Below are 22108 nucleotides of genomic sequence, written 5' to 3' on the forward strand. Positions count from 1 at the left end.
TGTTTGAAGCTGGTGTGGAAGGCTACATTAAGGGCAGGCATTTCTGCATGTACACATATATTCCCACCACCACCACCACCCCCCCATTAGAACGTGGAAGCTCCTGACCAAGCAGTAAGTTCTGCCAGGTATACAAAACTGACAGCCATATCGTGCACTAGTCAGATCCAGCCCAGCCCTTCAGGGAGATGATAGAGCTGCTGGGGTAACTCAGACTGATTCTCTGGGCTGGATCTCAATACAGTTCTCAGTAATTTTATAGAAGTCAGTGGCATTGAGACTGGGAAAACACCATAAAGTAGGAATCTCAGTCTGGAGGCCCAATGTCTTTGTGAAGTGTATCACATCATTGAACCAAAGACAGTGTGTTAGCCTGCAGCTACAGTAACTGTCAGGTATTCTTTTTTTCTTATTTGAAATTGCATTTATGCTTAATAGTATGGATGCTGAAACAATTGGTTTTGCTGTATAGCTAAATATTTTATTTAAATGGCAATATAATACCCAGGGTGAGCCTCTGTGAATGCAAAAGATCTCAGATTGTCAAGTCCCAATCTCTGTAGTTGTTTAGTAAGGTGTTATAAACATATGTAATTTAGGCCCTGCGTTATATTCTTCATTTTAAAGAAAAATAAATCTCTAGTGACTGATGTATCAGAGGGGTAGCCATGTTAGTCTGGATCTGTAAAAAGCGACAGAGTCCTGTGGCACCTTATAGACTAACAGACGTATTGGAGCATGAGCTTTCGTGGGTGAGTACTCACCCACGAAAGCTCACCCAGGTCTGTTAGTCTATAAGGTGCCACAGGACTCTTTGTCGCTTTTTAGTGAGTGATGTTAGTCTACGTAGGGTGCACTGTAATTGCTGTGCTGTAACAGTTTATCTTTGGAGTGTTATTCGTTAAAAGGAATTTGAAACTATTAATTGTGCGTGTACAAACTGTTTTTGGTAAAGACTGGTACTGGATTCCTAACAAGAGTAAGAAAGTGAATCCTAGTTAGAGAGTTTCTATAAAAAAAATCCAGTGGTAATCTCTGGCAAGGACAGGAATTCATGGTCTATGGAAATACTTTAAGTCATATAGAGGAATTCTGTAGCACAGAATTGGTAAGTAAATTGACTTACCTCCCCTCTACATAGATTACAGAAGCATCACACACGGAGCATGCCAATACACTGGCTCGGGTATATCAGTATCTGGGCCATGTGGAAGGTCACATTATTGTTGTGGCTGATTCATATGAGGTGTCCATCAACAGCCTTTTGACTTTGTTAATGCATTCAAACAGACACAGACACACACAGCCATGACGGACCACTGTTCTCCAAAGCAGTGATAATTAAATTAATCTCCATCTCAACACGGCTGCACATGACCACTGTTCCTCTTACACTCTCCTTAATTCAAAAAGGAAAGAAAAAAGTTTTCTACTAGCAAAGAAATTTTGAGCGAGATTTTCTTTTTGGTTGACTTTCTAATGGGAATACATCTAACAGGCAAGAACATTAGTTCCAAAATCCTGTGATTGAGGTTGTGCTTAGAACGCTGAAAATCTGCGGATATCCATTTTATATCCACGGACCATGTTTGCAGATTGGGGATCAGATGAGGATACAAATTTTGTATCTATGTAGGGCTCTAATTGTGCCAACTCTCAGAAGTAAAGAAGTTGTTGCAGTGAAAAATATGTAGTGCTTGTGCTGAATTTTGTATCAGGAATCCAAAATTAGGCTTAAAAAAAAAACAAAAAATCTGCTTCAGACAGTTTGACATTTAAAAATTAAAGACCTTCACAAAGTCACATATTTTCTGATGTGTTTCAGTCACTTTATGTGTTCAGTAAATGTCATAATGCCATTAATTTTCTTTGCAGAGACATGTAATTTTATCCCATTAGCAGGAAGTTGTTCAACTAGTTGATTGTCTGAACACAAAGTCTGGAGTGGACTTGCCTGCAAAGTCAGGTGTCTTAAAATCAAATAATCCTATTTGGAATTGGGGTGCAACATAAGTTTTTTTTTTCTTCGAAAACCTGGACTCAGTAAAACAAACTTTCAGGGCATCCATAGTCTATCTTTTTCTAATAAGCCTAAAATATTTTTAAATGTGTACTTTAATTAAAAAGCATGTATGGCTTTTTAAACATATTTAATACTGAATATTTCATATCAACATATTGCTTTCATCGCATGACATAACCAAGTGTGTTGCTAAGCAACCTGATGTGGCCTGGGGAAAGTGAAGACTTTTGTACCAGAAGAATTATTTTAGAGGCCCTGATATTGAGAAAAGCTACAGAGAAAATTGACAAAATACCTGAAATCTCCAACAGGTAAAAGAAAATCCCTCTTCAGCCAGTTACTTCACAATTTTTTTAATCACACAAAGTCTTCATGGGATAAATAGAGGGACAAATAATATTTAGCACTTCTATATTGTAAATCCTCAACAGTTTTCAAAGTATTGTCATGCAGAGGGTGAACAATCATGCCACCTCACTGAAGTTCTTGGGTGTGACAGCCGCTTTTCTATTAAGGCTAAGGCCTTGGCTACACTTGCAGATTCACAGCGCTGCAAGTACTCCACCTCTCCGAGGGGAAGAGCGCTGCAGGCGCTGATTACACTGGCGCTTTATAGCGCTGCACTCGCTGCGCTCGGGGGGGGGGGGGGGGGGGTTCACACCCCTGAGTGCAGCAAGTGCAGTGCTGTGAATTGCCAGTGTAGCCAAGGCCTAAACTGGGGAACAATTAGATGCCTCTTTGTTTAGTAATAGCTAAAATAATAGAAAATCTATGCAAGCCTGGGCAGTGGCTTATTGCACAAGGTGTATTCTGGAGGTGTAATAACAAAAAAGAAGCGGTAGGGGATTGACTTGATTGCAGCAGTGTGCCTGTGTAGGTGAAAGAGAGGCAGCAGAAGGGGAAGCTAACAGAAAGAGCAGAAAGCCAAGGAGACAGCCAATACAGGAACTGGGAGCATAATTTTGAAAAAAGCCAAGAAAGAAATTTTGGGGCAGAGTGTTGATTGAAAGAGGCTTGGAATTGTGAAAATGTCTCCTGCTGTTTGGTTCCTACTATGATCAGGACTGTATGCACATTCTTTTAAAAATCAACAGGGTTGCACCAAAGAAATATCTGACTTCATCATCAATTTCTCCTTCTAACAGAAATAATGCACAACAATTCCAAATTTTGCCTAACCACATGGGTCAAAAGGGACAACACTAACTAATCATAAAGTTAAACTAATTAAACTTTAATTAATTAAAAATGTTGCAACATCTGTTCAGCAGGTGTCACCTCATTTTCTAGATGGGGAAAAAGAAACAGATTACTCCTGACCAGGCAGCAAGAAAGTGACATAGGCATGATGCAGTAGTTTCAGATATAGTGCCAATGCATTTCCATCACTTCCCTGAACGTATTTCCCCTCTTTTCTGTAGATAGCTTGCTTTTCACTAGCTTGGTATTATCAGAAGTATTTTTATTTCACCTGGTAATTCTGAAGTGTCTAATATAAACTTCATCACCTGGTGTCTTGTATAGGCTAGTGGTTCTCAAAGCCAGTCCGCTGCTTGTTCAGGGAAAGCCCCTGGTGGTCCGGGCCGGTTTGTTTCCCTACAGCGTCTGTAGGTTCAGCTGATCGCGGCTCCCACTGGCCGCGGTTTGCCACTCTAGGCCAATGGGGGCTGTGGGAAGTGGTGCAGACAGAGGCTCCCATTGGCCGCCCTTCCCACAGCCCCCGTTGGCCTGGGGAGGCGAACTGCGGCCAGTGGGAGCCGCAATCGGCCAAACCTGTGGACACGGCAGGTAAACAAACCGGCCCAGCCCACCAGGGGCTTTCCCTGAACAAACGGCAGACCGGCTTTAAGAAACACTGAGCTACACCACTTAAGTTTCTAGGCAAGGCCTCAGTTTTCTCCTGCTAGATCATAGGATAATTATCGCTAAAGGATTGCTTTATATTACCCTCTACCCCATAAAATGGCTTTAAATTTACTATTGGAACTCATTTCAAACTACATTTTTTTTTTAAACGATCTGTTGCAGAGTTTCTGTAACTATTTCCATACTGCGGACCACTTTGTAAGAGAGATTTTGCCATTAGTTATCTCCACGACCTTCATCCCAATTCCCTGCTGTTATTTACTTCATAGTCCAAATCCTCAAATACAGTTCAGCTACTTTGCAGCAGTGGAATCTTTATGCTGCTGTGACCCCTCCCTCCCTGAAGCTCACAAACATTGATTAATTTATCCTCACAACATCCCATTTGGTACAAAAACATTACTGTCTCAATTTTACAGATCAGAAAAAGAGGCCTTTGATCTCCTTGTGCCTCAGTTTCTCAAAGCCTGACTGTCTGAAGGCCACCCACAAAATCAGCAGCAAAGTCTAGAACTAAATGCAGGTCTTCTAGACCCTACTCCAGTGCCTGGATCAGAAGACCATCCATTTTCTCCTAGTAATTCATTGTTTCATGGTCCTCAACATACTTTACAAGTGGCATTATTCCCATTTTACATATAGGAAGATTGAGACATACCAAAGTTAAATGATTTGTCCAAGGTCCCACACCAGCTCAGTGGCAGTGCTAGGAATAGAATTCTTGCCTCTTGACTCCAAGTACAGTGCCCTAACCACTAAATAACATCACGCTAGTGCAAATGGAAATCATCTGGTGGCATAGAGCTAGCATAGATCCCAGGCCCCTTCCATGCTGCTGGTAGGGGAAAGGGGGTATGGTTGGGACGCCCTCAATATGTGGCTTCTGACTGCAGTTTTAGTCCATTGGGACAATAAGTTGTCTTCAGGCATCCAGGATCAGGACAGTGTAAAGACTGGTTTCAGAGTGGTAGCCATGTTAGTCTGTATCAGCCATGTTAGTCTGTATCAGCAAAAAGAACAAGGAGTACTTATGGCACCTTAGAGACTAAGAACTTTATTTAAGCATAAGCTTTTGTGGGCTAAAACCCACTTTGTCGGATGCATGCAGTGGAAAATACAGTAGGAAGAGATATATATATATATATACACACACACACACAGAGAACATGAAAAAATGTGTGTTGCCATGCCAACTATAATGAGGGTAATCAATTAAGCGGGCTATTGTCAGCATGAGAAAAAAAAAATTGTGATAATCAGGATGGCTCATTTCCAACAATTGACAAGAAGGTGAGAGTAACAGTAGGGGGAATAGTTCTACTTTGTGTAATGACCCATCCGCTCCAAGTCTTTATTCAAGCCTAATTTAATGGTGTCTAGTTTGCAAATTAATTCCAATTCAGCAGTTTCTCATTGAAGTCTGTTTTTGAAGTTTCTTTGTTGTACTATTGCCACTTTTAGGTCTATAATTGAGTGACCTGGGAGATTGAAGTGTTCTCTGACTTGTTTTTGAATGTTATAATTCTTGATATCTGATTTGTGTCCATTTATTCTGTCCGGTTTGGTCAATGTACATGGCAGAGGGGCATTGCTGGCACATGATGGCACATATCACATTGGTAGATGTGCAGGTGAAAGAGACTCTGATAGTGTGGCTGATGTGATTAGGTCCTATGATGGTGTCCCCTAATAGATATGTGGGCAGAGTTGGCAACAGGCTTTGTTGCAAGGATAGGTTTCTGGGTTAGTGTTTTTGTTGTGTGGTGTGTGGTTGCTGGTGAGTATTTGCTTCAGATTGGGAGTCTGTCTTTAAGCGGGACTGGCCTGTCTCCCAAGATCTGAGAGAGTGAGGGCTCATCCTTCAGGATAGGTTGTAGATCCTTGATGATGTGCTGCAGAGGTTTTAGTTGGGGGCTGAAGGTGACGGCTAGTGGCATTCTGTTACTTTCTTTGTTTCTTTCAATTACAGACCTAAAAGTGGCAATAGTACAACAAAAAAACTTCAAAAAACACACTCCAACGAGAAACTGCTGAATTGAAATTAATTTGCAAACTAGACACCATTAAATTAGGCTTGAATAAAGACTGAGAGAGGATGGGTCATTACACAAAGTAGAACTATTCCCCCTACTGTTACTCACACCTTCTTGTCAATCGTTGGAAATGGGCCATCCTGATTATCACGACAAAAGTTTTTTTCTCCTTCTGACAATAGCCCACCTTAACTGATTACTCTCATTATAGTTGGTATGGCAACACCCATTTTTTCATGTTCTCTGTGCGTGTGTATATATAATCTTCCTACTGTATTTTCCACTGCATTCATCCGATGAAGTGGGTTTTAGCCCACAAAAGCTTATGCTTAAATACATTTGTTAGTCTCCAAGGTGCCACAAGTACTCCTCGTTCTTTTTAGTGTAAAGACTAACGTTATGCCTGCCCTCACTGCAGTTCGGTCCCTCTGATTTTTAATTCTGCTGACTATCCAGAGAGGGTTCTACACAACCACAGTGGTCTGAGAAATCAGCGCTTTCCCCCAGTATCATGTGCTCTGGAATCTAAACCAAATGTATTCTCTAGCCCTTACTATGGTGGCTAAATGGAAACTTTTGCAAATCTGGCCTTAGCAGTTCACAGACTTCAGTTTGAAAACGAACGCTCTATTGTATTAGTTTTCATGCCACATTAAACTAGACTTCAAACTGCTTGGAAATTCACCTAAAAAACAAGGACAAAATCAGTGACAAGCAATGAGGCACAGTATCCTGTATACAGAAACTTTCACAGTAGAATGCCTACAATGCCTAAATACCCATAAACAATAAATACAGTTTCTCACTTATTGGCATTTTAAATTTACAATCCAGTATTAATATGCCGAATCCTCTGCTGGGTCTGTGGTTATCTAAAGGAAAGTTGATCTTTGCTGATCCTCAAATGAACTGAATAAGCATTAGGATTTTGGCATGCAATATAGGGTCTGGGACTACAATTAAAGAAAGAGAGAGCATTAACAAATAAGTCATAAGTAATGTTCATAAACCTCTTAGAAAAGTTCTGCTATGCAAAGAATAACCAGTATTAGAAACAGACCTCTTATCTCTGGAAAACACATTTGTTAGGCTTATAAACAAGATATAAATTATGTATACCCTTGCTGCTGTGACAAAATACAAGAGTTACATTAAAAAAACATTTCATTAAATTTTAAATAAATTGCAGTTTTAACTCATTTCAGGAATTTTCTCTTCTTTTTTTCCCCTTCTTACTTTGCTTTGTCCTTATATGGCCAGAGTCATTGCAAGCTCCTGCATAACAAAAAGTCACTCATTACAACATATTAGCAAGGTGTGTGTATTGCAGAGGGGAAAATTAATGAATCCCACAGCCATCAAAGAAACAAAAACAAACCAAAACCAGTTCTTTCAATTTTACAAAATAATCAGGGCTAAGGGCTATGTCCCTGACTTTTCTATAGCATTACATTAGCCAACTTCAAGGGGACACACCTGTAATTTTGCCAACAAATCTGGAAAGGACAAATGCCCTCCTCAGCAATTCCACAAGATCTCACTGATGTTCCCAGAATATCTATCCATTCTGTCCCCACCATTAGATATTTCAGCTCTCCTGAGCCCTGTGGCCTCTTCTGTGCTAACTGCAAATCAATTCCTTGCTTCCTCTTTTCCTACTGCTTCAGGCTTCCACAGCAGCAGTGTTCAACCAGCACTCAAGATTCTGCTTCTTGCTCTATTTTTCTCCCATTCCCATCACCTGTTTCTCCTTATCCTTTCCACTCTCCCTACCTCAGACCCCTTAGGTCTGGTCTGCACGACACGGTTAGGTCAACACAAAACAGCTTACACTGACCTAGCTGTGGATGTGTTTACACTTCAATTTTTCTCCCACCAACATAAGTGCCCCGCTATACCAATTTAACAATACTCCCCTCGCCCACCACCCCGAGCAGCATAAAGTCAGGGTCGATGTAGTGAGAGTGTAGATACTATTACTTATGCCTACTACTACTGGTCTGCAGGAGCCATCCCACAATACTGCACACTGATCACCACTCCGCTGCCCAGGGATCAGGTGGACAGGAAGCCGCTCCTCTCTTGTAAAGCCTCGCAATTTTTTTGAAATTCCTTCTGATTGCCCAGCTTGGCAAGCACACCTAGCAACTTTCCATTGTTGGGTGTAACTGCCCAGATGACCATGCCGGCTACACATGGCAGACAGGGCCGGATTTAGGGCAATTCATCCAATTCCCCCGAATTGGGCCTTGCACCCCTAAGAGGGCCCTGTGCCTCTAAGAGGGCCCCGCAACGTCCCTAAGGATCCTCCACCAATGTGCCGCCGAAGGCACCGGCATCCAATAGAGCTGCCGCCGAAGTCCCGCCGCTGTCTTCAGCGGCACCTCTTTCGAATCGGGCCCCGCAGTGCCTAAAGCCGGCCCTGATGGCAGATATACTCCTGCCTGGCATACACAGGAGGTATTGGATCTCCTGGGCCTGTGGGCAGCAGAGATTGAGCAGGCACAGCTCCAATCCAGTAATAGAAATATGGACATTTATGAGTAGATTGCTTGGGGGATGAGAAGACCTTCAACAAGGACCAGCAGTAGCAGTTCTGCTTGAAAGCCAAGGAGCTGCAGCAGGCATACCAGAAGGCCAGGGAGGCAAACAATTGATCTGGTGCTGAGTTGTAGCTCTACTGCTTTTACAAAGAGCTGCAAGCCATCCTCAGTGGACACCTCTAACCCCTCCCTCAGAGCACTGTGGATACTTCCAAGGAACCTGAGTCACAGACCCCTGATGTGAACAGTGAGGAGGAGGAGTATGGGGGACAGGCAACCGGGGGATCCAGCTGTGCAGTGAGGCAGGACATGTTTTTGAATCTACTGCAGTCCAGCCAGTCGAGTGGAACAACCAAGAGAGGTAGAGTTGCTGTCTGCTTTTCATTCCCCTCTAAAGTTAGGCAGAGGGAGCCATGCAGAGCAGTGTTGCATATGTGCACTGGGATGTCCCATGATTCCTCCACAGAGATCTTAATTACACTTTCCTGGAGATATTATGCAATTCTCTGCTGAAGGTTTCTGGAGAGGGCTGCCTTATTTCTTACACCACGGGAGGACACTTTCCGATGCCAGTCAACAATTACTTTAGCAGGCACTATTGTGGTACACAGGCTAGCAGCATATGGGCCTGGGTGGCATGGGGACACCAGCAGCAGCTGTGCTCTCTCTGCCTCCGTTACCCGCAGGAGTGAGATAGCTAAAATCACCACCACCTATGGAAAATGATGCCACTATTCAGTGCCATTGCCCTGTACTAGTAGAATCATCCCTGTGACGTATTTCCTGCCGGGACGGCTCTAGCTTTTTTGCCGACCCAAGCACGGCAGGCAGGCTGCCTTCAGCGGTGCGCCTGCAGGAGGTCCCCAGTCCCACAGATTCAGCGGCATGCCTGCGGGAGGTCCGCTGGTCCAGTGGCTTCGGCATACCCGCCGCCGAATTGCCGGCGAATCCACAGGACCAGCGGACCTCCCGCAGGCATGCCGCCGAAGGCTGCCTGACTGCCACCCTCATGGGACCAGCAGGGCGCCCTCCCACGGCTTGCCGCCCCAGGCCTGCGCTTGGAGCACTGGTGCATGGAGCCGCCGCTGTTTCCTGCTGATTCTAACCCCTACTCCTCAAAGGCCATACTGCACAGCACCAGCCTTGGTGAGTATCAGTCCCAAGAAGAAATATGAATGTGGTGCTTACAACTTTAGGAGAGCAAGGGGAGTGAACTCAGCATCCTAAGTTTTGATTTCCATCATAAATACACTGACAATGGTACCAATGTGCTGTATCTGCAGCTGCTGCCATTGCGGCCTTCAGGATCTCCCGCCCCACGCCCCTGGAACATCTGAGCCAGATAAGGAGCAGAAAGAAGAGGACTCGGGATGTCATGTTCCAGGACATCTTGCAAGCCTGTGCTACATCAGAGAATGAGACCAGGGTCTTGCAGACAACATGGAGAAAGAAAGAATGCAAAGGAGAAAGGCCCAGGAGTCTAAGCAGGAAAATGAGAGAGGAGAGAGAGATGCACAAGGACACAATGGGGCTCCTCGAGCAGCAAACAGATGCTATTGACTCTAGTAGACCTGCAGGATCAACTATCCTGTGCTTGCCTCCCTCTACATCCCATAGAGAACTCAATATTGGAACCTCCCTATATCCATCTCAACATCCCACATGGCATCAGGGGTTGCTGCACTACCCCGATCACTCCACCCCAGGTGACATTAAAGACAATCATAGTTTCACATACACTCCTCTGTGAAAGCCACTGTTGGAAATGGAAATGTGTGTTCTTTCCCCTTCATAAATTCTGTTCCCTTAATTCATTAAGTTTTAAATGGTTTTTAAATAGCCTTGTTCATCTTACAGAATAAAATTCTTTTTTTTTTTTGGTTCAAGATTAATCTTTTATTAGTTCACAACATGTGCTGTCTGGTGCTGAGCTGGTCTGATACACACCAGTTTCTTGTTACTTCATTTTGTCACAGAAGCCATAACATCATTCACAGACAATATTAATAGGTGCTTTGACAATGTTATATTCCTACATACACAGCAATCATTACAAGATTCATTCCAGGCTGCAAAAGAGAAAGGCCAGGCAGAGCACATTACAGCAACATACACTATTCTGGCTCACTATTAAAACGGTCTTTCAAAGCCTCCCTGAGCTGCACAGTTCCCCGTTGAGCTCTTCTTATAGCCCTTTTATCTGGCTGTTCAAATTCAGTAGACAGCCATTCCGCCTCCACCCTCCACCCCAGCGGAAACTTTTCCCCCTTTGCTTCACAGATATTTCACAGACACAGCAGGCAGCTATAACCATTGGGATATTTTTTTCTCACTGAGATCCAATCTTGTAAGTAAACAATGCCAGCGACACTTCAAATGGCCAAAGGCACATCTCACTGTCATTCTGCACCTGCTGAGTCTGTAGTTGAAGCCTTTCTTGGTGCTGTCGAGGTGGCCAGTGTACAGCTTCATAAGCCATGGGAACGAGGGGTAGGCTGGGTCTCCCAGGATCACTACTGGCATTTCAACATTCCCAATGCTAATCCACCAGTATGGAAAGGAAGTCCCTAATTTCAGCTTTCTGAACAGTCCTGTGTTCCTAAAAATGTGCACATCATGCACCTTCCCTGACCAGCCCACAATGACATCGGTAAATCGCCCTTGGTGATCCGCCAGCACTTGTATTACCATAGAAAAGTAGCTCTTTATGTTGATTTACTCTGTGTCCAGATGTTCTGCTGCTAAAATAGGGATGTGTGTGCCATCTATCACCCCACTGCAGTTTGGGAACCCCATTGCTGCAAAACTATCCACCATGTTCTGCACACTGCCCATTATCACAGTCCTGTGTAGCTGGAGGTGATTAATGGCCCTGCACAGTTGTATGACAACATCCCCTGCAGTGGATTGCTTGACTCCAAAATAATTCTGACTGGTAGCAATCTGGCATTGCAAGTTTCCACAATGCAATCACCACTTGCTTCTCAACTGTCTGTGCGGCTCTCATTTTGGTATTCCTGCGCTGGAGGACTGGGGAGAGTTTGGGACACAGATCCAGGAACATGGCCTTGTATATCTAAAAGTTCTGCAGCTGCTGCTCCTCATCCTAAACCTGTGTGACAATGCAATCCCACCAGTCGGTACTTGTTTCTTAGGCCCCAAACTGGCATTCTACAGTCTCCAGCTGCCCCATGAATGCCACCAACAACCTTGAATTGTTTCTTTCTATGCCCCACAGCAAGCTAGCCTCCAAAGAATTATCATGTTCCCTGCGAGTCCTCTTGGGGCTCTGCAGGATCAGGTGCCCTGTTGTCATAGGTTTCACCCCCACTCTGAACTTTAGGGTACAGATGTGGGGACCTGCATGAGAACCCCTAAGCTTAATTACCAGCTTAGATCAGTATGCTGCCATATCATTTAAACAAACATTTATGAGTCATTTGGGAACTCTGTCTTCCCTTCAAAATATCTCCCTCCCATGTACTATAACCCTTTCCCTGGGTAGCCTTGAGAGACTTCTCCAATTTCCCGGTGAACACCAATCCAAACCCTTGGATCTTAAAAACAAGGAAAAAATCAGTCAGGTTCTTAAAAAGAAGACTTTTAATTAAGGAAAAGGGGTGAAAGGAATACATCTGTGAGATTAGCATGTAAGCTACTTTCACAGACAACAGATTCAAAACACAGAGCATGTTCCCCTGGGCAAAACCTTAGTTACACAAAAGAAAACCCAATTTGATTATCCCTCTAATGCAAAAAGACAAAGTCACAAAAGGAAATAAACATAAGCTAATTCATTCCTTCTCCAGTACTCACTACCCTAGTTGATTCCTGGATCTTTTCACTGTGGCACAGAACTTAATGACTGAACAAAAGAAGAACTTCCCTCCTTCCTCTTGAAAGATCTTGTCCCCCCATTGGTTCCTCTGGTCAGGTGTCAGCTAGGCTATGTGAACTTCTTAACCCTTTACAGGTAAAAGAGGAATTAACCTTAACTGTCTATTTATGACACCTGTGCTTGGAATGATCATGAGAATGGTACAGAATTGTGCAGGCTCCATGATTCTGTCAGAGATGGCTGACAGCAAGGATGGATGTGTGGGTTTGTGGGACTTTGAAAAGAAAGGCGCAAGATATTATGGGCTGCAGATGAAATTATGGGATGGAGAACACTATATTAAGGGAAATCAACTCCTTGCTTCCAGTCATTTGGGACTCATTTCAGCCCTATTAGACAATGCAAAAACTTCCCAAAACACACTGCACTGGATGGTGGCGAGTTGTACAGTGGGATACCTATCCATGGTGCACTGAACTCTGCATCGATACAAGTGCTCCTGGTGAGGAAGCGCACCGCTGACACAAGTTGCGTAGTATGTACATGTGATATAACAACCATGGCAGCTGGATGCCAAAGTAACTTTGATCAACATAAGTTTGTAGTGTAGACATGGCCTTAGGCTCTTCACTCCAGTCTTGCCTCTTATTCTTTCCCTTCCCACAAGTCTTGTATTTAATCCCCACTCTTCCTTCAGAGAATCCACCTATCAATACCCTCCCCCACCAGTCTGTCCCCATTACCTTTTCTGCCAATCTGGTAGCAACAAAGAACCAGCGTTGCAAGAAGAGAAGTGGACAGAACACATTGCCTGAAAGTTCCTAAATGGCCCTCACTATCAACAAGAGAGGGGACAGTTGTCTGGGCTGTAAGTAAATTTGAACAACATATTGGCCTTATTGTCAATGTTATTGCCAATGTATTACACATACAAACAAGAATTTAATGGAAGGAAAGATGGCAGGATTTGGGAATGATGGCAACTATTTTGTTTCCTCATTGTTAACTTCTTGTCTGATGATTCACCAAAGTCTGAATTATTTTGAGTAGGGTGTAGACTGTTAGAGAAATATTTTAATAGGTCATCATCTTAGAGAAGAAGCCTGACTAGAAATATTACCAGCCTGAATTCCTGTGAATCACTGGCTGCAACACAACAATTCAGCTAGAGGCTTTATATCAACTAAAGCAAAATAACGGAGGAATTGGAATTTGTAGGAAAGAGTATAGCCAATTACAGCCATGTTTTTTATATATACACAAGACCTTTAGCCATTTAGTCCTACTGCAAAGCAAATTCTTTTCAAAGTGACAAAAAGGAAGTAGCATTCAACAGAGTTGCAACATATCAAAGCATCATAATCATGATGTCTCATTGTTTTAAAGGTATGTAATATTGAATTTAAATAATTTGTTTGAAGTTGACCTCTGTGGCCTAAATCCAGATTGATCAAGATGAATGATTGTTGCTGATTATTTGTTCCCCTCTTAGTATGTTGAGCTCTGCTAATATCTTAAGGAGGGATTTTTCAAAAGCACTCCCTATTGGCCAAACTCTGCTGCCCGTTGAAGTCAACATTTTATCATTATCTGCAATGCGAACAAAGCTGAATCCTTTTGAAAATCCTAGGTAGATAGCTAGGTAGAAAGGGGTTATGAGTAGGGTTACCATATTTCAGGTTCCCAAAAGAGGACACTGCCGGGGAAACGAGTATGTGTAGAGGGAGAGGTATTTGGGAAGTGCTGGAGGGGTGTGTGTATATACTAGAAGGAGTACCTGGGGGGTGCTGAAGGGGGTATCTGGGGCCTTACCCTTGAGGTGGGGGGCAGCATCACTGCCTGTCATGGTGCCAGGTGCAAGCCCAGGCCGCAGCAACAGCCGTTAGTCAGTCAGCCCCTTCCTGTGGGACATAGGGTAACCACCTGTCCTGAATTGGTGGGTCAGTGCCAAAACGCAGAGTTCAAGGACCAGCTGACGATAAAGTACCGGAGATCGCGATTGCGACTTTTTTTTTTTGCTGCTTGGGGCGGAAAAATCCTGGAGCCGGCCCTGTGTGCAAGACAGCCCCAGATTGGGGGGGACACAAAAATTATTCATGTCAGAAACTGAAAATGCTGTGGGGCTCATTCAAATTGAATGAAAATTTATATTCAACAAGCACAGTGAGGGAATAGCAAATTCGGATGGAATATAATTAACTAGAGCTAAAAAGAGAGTGACTTTTTTAAACCGAAGTATATTTGAAAGGTGTGACTAGTAGCATATTGCACAGTTTAGTGAATCACACTTAGCTCTTTAGTGGTCCACCCCAGGGTTTCCTGTTGTGAACAAGTTATTTCTGCTTTGCTGACATTCCACAAAATGGTATAACTGTAAGGGTAAGGAGAATCAGGTCTTAGTTTTTTTTACATCACTTTGTTTTCTTGCACATAAACATGCGGACTTCCCAGGCAAACAATATAGTCAGAAAACATACTTTACTGATATACTCAGTATGTTAAAAAAAAAAAAAAAACCACATCACAATTGTCAATAAGCATTTCTTTAGCATAACTCCCATATATTCAGATAAACAGATCATAGAATGCTATCTGTAATCCAGCTGACGACTTCCAATAAGGATGAGCTTTTTACAATTATAGAAATATGATCCTTTCATTGACACTGGAATATCAGTGGAAGCATTTTTTTTCCAAAATATTCTCCACACTGAGACCTTTACACTCTCTCTCTCTCTCATTGTAAAAGGCACTTCCAGTAGCCCCCATCAGTCTTATGTTATTGCTTCTGGATCAGTTTCCAGATCCTCCATTTTTCATTAACTTCTGCTTCTCAGATTCTCCTGATAGCTCAGATTTTTATGAAACTGCAGCATTAGCTGATCCCAATGCCTTTTTTTTTCTAATATTGATCTTGTTGCAGTAGTAGAATGCTTGAGTCTTACATCATTTTAAATCCATCTTCCCCCACCACCCACATACACTGTAGCTATACAGCCAAAACATAATAATATTTCCAGGTACTGGTTTCAAGGCTTTGAAAACCTCTTTACAGATTTTATATTTTTGATGTGTTTTCCAGTATTTCAGATATTGTCACACAATGCTAATATGGAGGGAACTGGTATATAATAGGAAATCATTTCTTAAAACTTCTTTCCCTCTGCTAAATAGATATCCTAAAATATAGTAATTCAAACAGGGTAACATACATGTATAATACTGGTCATTGAACAAAGTTAGGGATTTTTTCCTCCCTTTACAGTAGCTCATTCAGCTGCAGAATATTTTAAAGAAATAACTAATTTATTTCCAAAGCAGCAAAACAAATTTTAGTGTAAAAATGCATAAGTGATACAATAATTAGAATGTCACTATCAGCTCCTGAGTACTTAATGAAATCCAATTCATACTGAATTAGGCCCACTTAAGTAAGAATCAGATCCCTAATCATCCAGAGTACCTTTGTCTGACATCTGAATTTTAAGAGAAAAATAAACCACTTTTTCCTCCAACTGTAAAGTCCACTTTATTCTTAAAAAAGAGGAGTAAGTTAGCATAATACATAAAGCGAGGATGGGGTGCTAATAAAAAAAAAAAAAAAAAGATGGCCACCTTCCGGGCAAGCCTACTTGCTAGGGATTATTGGTGAAAAACAAATCAAGCTAGCACCCCTTCTGGAGGGCACTGCTGGAACCAACCAGTCTATTCTCATCTATCAGAGGAGCATAGGAATTACCATAGTATACCATACTAAATTGGTGTGTTGACAGTGGTCAAGACTGGTTTCTTCAGAGGAAGTTCTAAGCCTTTATAGTGCCTGACCTAATGTAATGCTATATTATGAAAGGAAATTTCCTATTGAGTTGGTATATTATTACCAGCTAGTCATTATTTTATGCCCTATCTTGTAACTTATGCCCTCCAATGAAAATTAGTAGTTTTTATAATCTTTTTTTACTAACCTGTGTAGCTGCATTTTTTGTCCTTAGTCATTTAAATGTAGAATCTTTCTTTGACTCTTACTAAGATATTTCACTCAGTTATACCCTGCATCACTGATATCTATGGGGTAATAGTAAGCAGTAATGTTTAATGGTTAGTTCAATGGACTGGGCGACCTAGTTTAGGACTGGGTTTTATTCCTAACCTGACACTAGATCCTTATATGACTGAAGGTGAAACACTTAATCTCTCTGTGCCTCCGTTTCCTAATCAATAACATTGGGATACTACTACTTACCCATGTTTGCTAAACATTTTGAGATACTCTGTTATGCCTTTAATATGAGTATAAATTAATATTTATATATTGAAGAAAAGGTATTTTAAATTTTATTCTTGCATAATAAAATGGCAGCACATTGTTTGTGTTCCTTCTATCTGCTGTTATGTTATCTAATCTCTTCTCACATGCAGTCTTCGCAACGAACACACCAATACTTCTATAGTTCTTATGACTGTAGTAGTAGAGTGCTCCTCAACATTGCTCTGAATTAGGAAACTACTAGCCTCATTTTATATAGAGAGAACTTGAAGCACAGAATAAATTAAATGACTTGCCCAAAGTCACACAGGAAGTCTCATGTTGAGGCAGGGATTGTGCATTGGCTATGGACGCTTGGGACTCTAAGCTAAGAAACTGCTCCTTTAGTTCTTGATTTCTCTTGCATTCAGAGAAGCAGGACTTTGTACCTTCCTTGTAAATCAACAAGATTGCATCAAATACTAGACGCCATGAATGTCTGCTTCCAACTGGAACATCCCCAAGGTCCCCATCTTTGACTAGCCACTTGGATCTAAAATGGAATGGAAATCTATCAACCTCATGAAGAAACTTGCACAAATACAGACAGATATCATCTTCCTTTCCAAATGCAAACGCGTGGACATCATACCAAATGGACTGAAGGTGAAAAATCCATTGCTATCTACATACTGCACAGACCACAGTGAGAGATTATGCCATACATTATCAAAGAAACTGAGGAACCACCTGATCAGCATCCTATACAGCAAACAGAAAAACATCAAGAAAGAGCTCTCCAACCTGGAGACTTTCATAAATAACCAACCCTCCACACAAATGGACTTTACTAAAATAAGACAGGAGATCTACATTACACACTTCACCTCTCTACAAAGGAAAAAGGACCGTAAGCTGTCTAAAATCCTCCCTGCCACATGGGGCCACAACAGGGGTACCCCTAACTCACCCAGCAATATCGTCAATTTATCCAGCTACACACTCAACCCAGCAGAAGAGTCTGTCCTATCTCGGGGACTCTCCTTTTGCCCCAGCACCCCCACGAACATGATACAGTTCTGTGGTGATCTGGAAGCCTACTTTCGCCGCCTCCGACTCAAAGAATACTTTCATGATAACACTGAACAGCGCACTGATACACAGATACCCTCCCACCAACAACACAGGAAGAAGAACTCCACATGGACTCCTGAGGGTCGAAATGACAGTCTGGACCTATACATAGAATGCTTCCGCCGACGTGCACAGGCAGAAATTGTGGAAAAACCAACATTGCTTGCCTCATAACCTAAGTCGTGCAGAACGCAATGCCATCCACAGCCTCAGAAACCACCCTGACATCATCATCAAAGAGGCTGATAAAGGAGGTGCTGTTGTCATCATGAACAGGTCTGACTACCAGAAGGAGGCTGCCAGACAACTCTCCAATACCAAATTCTACAGGCCGCTTTCCTCAGATCCCACTGAGGAATACACTAAGAAACTGCACCATCTACTCAGGACACTCCCTACACTAACACAGGAACAAATCAACATACCCTTACAGCCCCGACCGGGGTTATTCTATCTACTACCTAAGATCCACAAACCTGGAAATCCTGGACGCCCCATCATCTCAGGCATTGGCACTCTCACTGAAGGACTGGCTGGATATGTGGACTCCCTACTCAGACCCTACGCCACCAGCACTCCCAGCTATCTCCGTGACACCACAGATTTCCTGAGAAAACTACAATGCATTGGTGACCTCCCAGAAAACACCATCCTAGCCACCATGGATGTAGAGGCTCTCTACACAAACATCCCACATACAGATGGAATACAAGCTGTCAGGAACAGTATCCCTGATGATGACACAGCACAACTTATTGCTGAGCTCTGTGACTTTATCCTCACGCACAATTATTTCAAATTTGGTGACAATATATACCTCCAGACCAGTGGCACCGCTATGGGCACCCGCATGGCCCCACAATATGCCAACATTTTTATGGCTGACCTGGAACAACGCTTCCTCAGCTCTCGTCCACTCATGCCCCTTCTCTACCTACGCTATATTGATGACATCTTCATCATCTGGACCCATGGGAAGGAGACCCTGGAAGAATTCCACCATGCTTTCAACAGCTTCCACCCCACCATCAACCTCAGCCTGGACCAATCTACATGGGAGGTCCACTTCCTGGACACCACCGTACAAATAAGCGATGGCCACATTAACACCACCCTATACCGAAAACCCACCGACCGCTACGCCTACCTTCATGCCTCCAGCTTCCACCCCAGTCACACCACACGATCCATCGTCTACAGCCAAGCACTGAGGTACAATCGCATCTGCTCCAACCCCTCAGACAGAGACCAACACCTACAAGATCTTCACCAAGCGTTCTCAAAACTACGATACCCACACAAGGAAATAAAGAAACAAATCAACAGAGCCAGACGTGTATCCAGAAGCCTCCTGCTACAAGACAGGCCCAGAAGAGAAACCAACAGAACTCCACTGGCCATCACCTACAGTCCTCAGCTTAAACCTCTCCAACGCATCATCAGTGATCTACAACCCATCCTGGACAATGATCCCTCACTTTCACAGACCTTGGGAGGCAGGCCAGTCCTCGCCCACGGACAACCCGCAAACCTTAAGCATATTCTCACCAGCAACCACGCACCGCACCATAACAACTCTAACTCAGGAACCAACCCATGCAACAAACCTCGATGCCAACTCTGCCCACATATCTACACCAGCAACACCAATCACTGGACCTAACCAGATCAGCTACAACATCACCGTCTCATTCACCTGCACGTCCACCAATGTTATATATGCCATCATATGCCAGCAATGCCCCTCTGCTATGTACATTGGCCAAACTGGACAGTCACTACGCAAGAGGATAAATGGACACAAGTCAGATATCAGGAATGGCAATATACAAAAACCTGTAGGAGAACACTTCAACCTCCCTGGCCACACAATAGCAGATGTCAAGGTAGCCATCTTACAGCAAAAAAACTTCAGGACCAGACTCCAAAGAGAAACTGCTGAGCTCCAGTTCATTTGCAAATTTGACACCATCAGATCAGGATTAAACAAAGACTGTGAATGGCTATCCAACTACAGAAACAGTTTCTCCTCCCTTGGTGTTCACACCTCAACTGCTAGCAGAGCACCTCACCCTCCCTGATTGAACTAACCTCGTTATCTCCACACTGATATATACCTGCCTCTGGAGATTTCCATTACTTGCATCTGAAGAAGTGAGGTTCTTACCCACGAAAGCTTATGCTCCCAGTACTTCTGTTAGTCTCAAAGGTGCCACAGGACCCTCTGTTGCTTGGATCTAAAAGTGGCAACAGTATTTAAACATGCGTCTGGCAAAGTGGGTATTCACCCACGAAAGCTTATGCTCCAGTACATCTGTTAGTCTATAAGGTGCCACAGGACTCTTTGTTGCTTTTTACAGATCCAGACTAACACGGCTACCCCTCTGAAACTATTTAAAAAACATCAACACATACAAAACTCGAAGCACAAAGTGTTGTCATGCATAGACACTTGGGGAAAGGACGGGTCATGGTTGGAAAAATATCCTATCAGTTGTTGTAAGTCACTGTATTTAGATGAAATAATTTATGTAACAAAAGACATTCATATTTTCAGAGGCTCTATAGCACTCCAGTTCACATGAATATCCTAGTTCTAAACAAAATAGTGCAACTGTTCCAATGCCGCATTTGCTGCTTTCTATTGTACATGTAAAGTAGGAGTTCAGCCCCTATGTTTTTGTATGAAAATCAAAGGATCTCTGTCCCAAATTTTCACCATATAATCTGAGTAAAGCTTGAATTTTCTGGGGAGTTTCAAATAAATGTGTTATCTAATTTGAGTTGTAGTCAGTTACAACTTAAAGTTAAATAAAGTTCATATTTTAAGTCTTGTGATTTTTGGGGGGGGGGCGCTTTTCTAGCTTCAACAAACTACCCATGTAGAAAATCAAACGGTTCTTCACAAGGTAGGATTATTTTGGTATTGGTTAATTTTGTTATTTAGCAGTATTCATTTTAAGTGAATCCTTATGTGCCATGGTTAACTGATAGGGTATGGAATGTATATCAGCTACATTTGGTCTCTAACACGGTATGGGGAAGCCTTTATGAACACTTTAGGAGAGTAATACACCAAGCCTTTTGACATGTGCCCCAAGGAATGTTCCCTACATCCAAAACTGGGAGCTAACTTGTTGCATGGGGAATGTACTTAGCTAGTTTAGAGGAAATGCAAAACTTTTTCTTCATGGTCATAAAGATTACAGTCAGTCCTATCACCATGCTTGCAATCTTCTTTCACTTGGATTTGTTTTTAACCTCCAAATATTTCAAAGGAAATCAACAGCATAAGCAGCTGGTTAATGACTGTATTCTCTATTCTCCTTTCCATCTAGCTAAAGTAAACCTTATAATTATGTTGCATTATACTTATTTATGTAGTGCCCTTGATGCAGAGCACAGGGGAGAAGTAATAGAAGGAAAGAGCAGTAAAAACAATCAACAGTACAAATAAGTAAACTCCTCATAGTTCTGATTCAGACAAAACATTGCTCTTCAAAGAAGAAACAGCAAATCGTTAGAAGTAGCATTAAAAAGAGCAGAATTCTTATTTTGTGGCATCTCCATTACTGGAGGTCTGAAACCATGGTAGCCAGTTCTTTATGATCTTCTGCTCATCCATCCAGGATACAACACTGTCCATCCAAGATCTTTTTCTGCCTCATGTTCCTCTGGCATCAACTGTCACTTCCAGTGTCAGTAAACACATGTGGCCCATTGAACATCTTAAAATATGCCCTGCAAATAGAATTTCCCTGTTCTCTGAATACACCGGAGATCTTCTGACTACTTTGAATACATTCAAGTCAGCAAAGCCAGATGCTATTCATCCCAGAGTGCTGAAGAAATCTCAGAGCCACTGGCAATAATATTTACAAACTCATGTATGACAGGAGAGGTCCTGGAAGACAGGAAAAAAGACTAACATAACACACATCTTTAAAAAGGAGGAGCTGGGGAACTATAGACCTGTCAGCTTGACTCCAATACCTGGGAAGTTACTAGAACAATGTATAAAATGTTCTATTTGTGAATACCTAGAGGATGAAGGGGTGATCACTAGCAGTCAGCATGGATTTACTAAGAACAAATCAAGCCAAACCAGCTTGATTTCTTTCTTTGACAAGATAAATGGTTTGGTGACTAGGGGGACTGCAGTGGACATAAACCAGATATCAGTGAGGCTTTTGACACATTCCCACATGTCAGTATCCTAAGTAAGTTGGAGAAATGTAGGTTCAGTGGATCGAGTGGATAAACAATTGATTAAATAATTGCAAGCAAAGAGAAACTATTAATGGAATGATGTCTGATAGGAGGGTGGTCTCAAGTGGCTTCCATGGGGATCTGTTCTGAGTCTGGTGTTATTTAACATCTTTATTAATGACCTGGATGTAGGTAGAGAGAGCATACTGATTAAGT

Source organism: Malaclemys terrapin, chromosome 5, assembly GCF_027887155.1.
Source record: "Malaclemys terrapin pileata isolate rMalTer1 chromosome 5, rMalTer1.hap1, whole genome shotgun sequence".
NCBI classification, from domain to species: domain Eukaryota; kingdom Metazoa; phylum Chordata; order Testudines; family Emydidae; genus Malaclemys; species Malaclemys terrapin.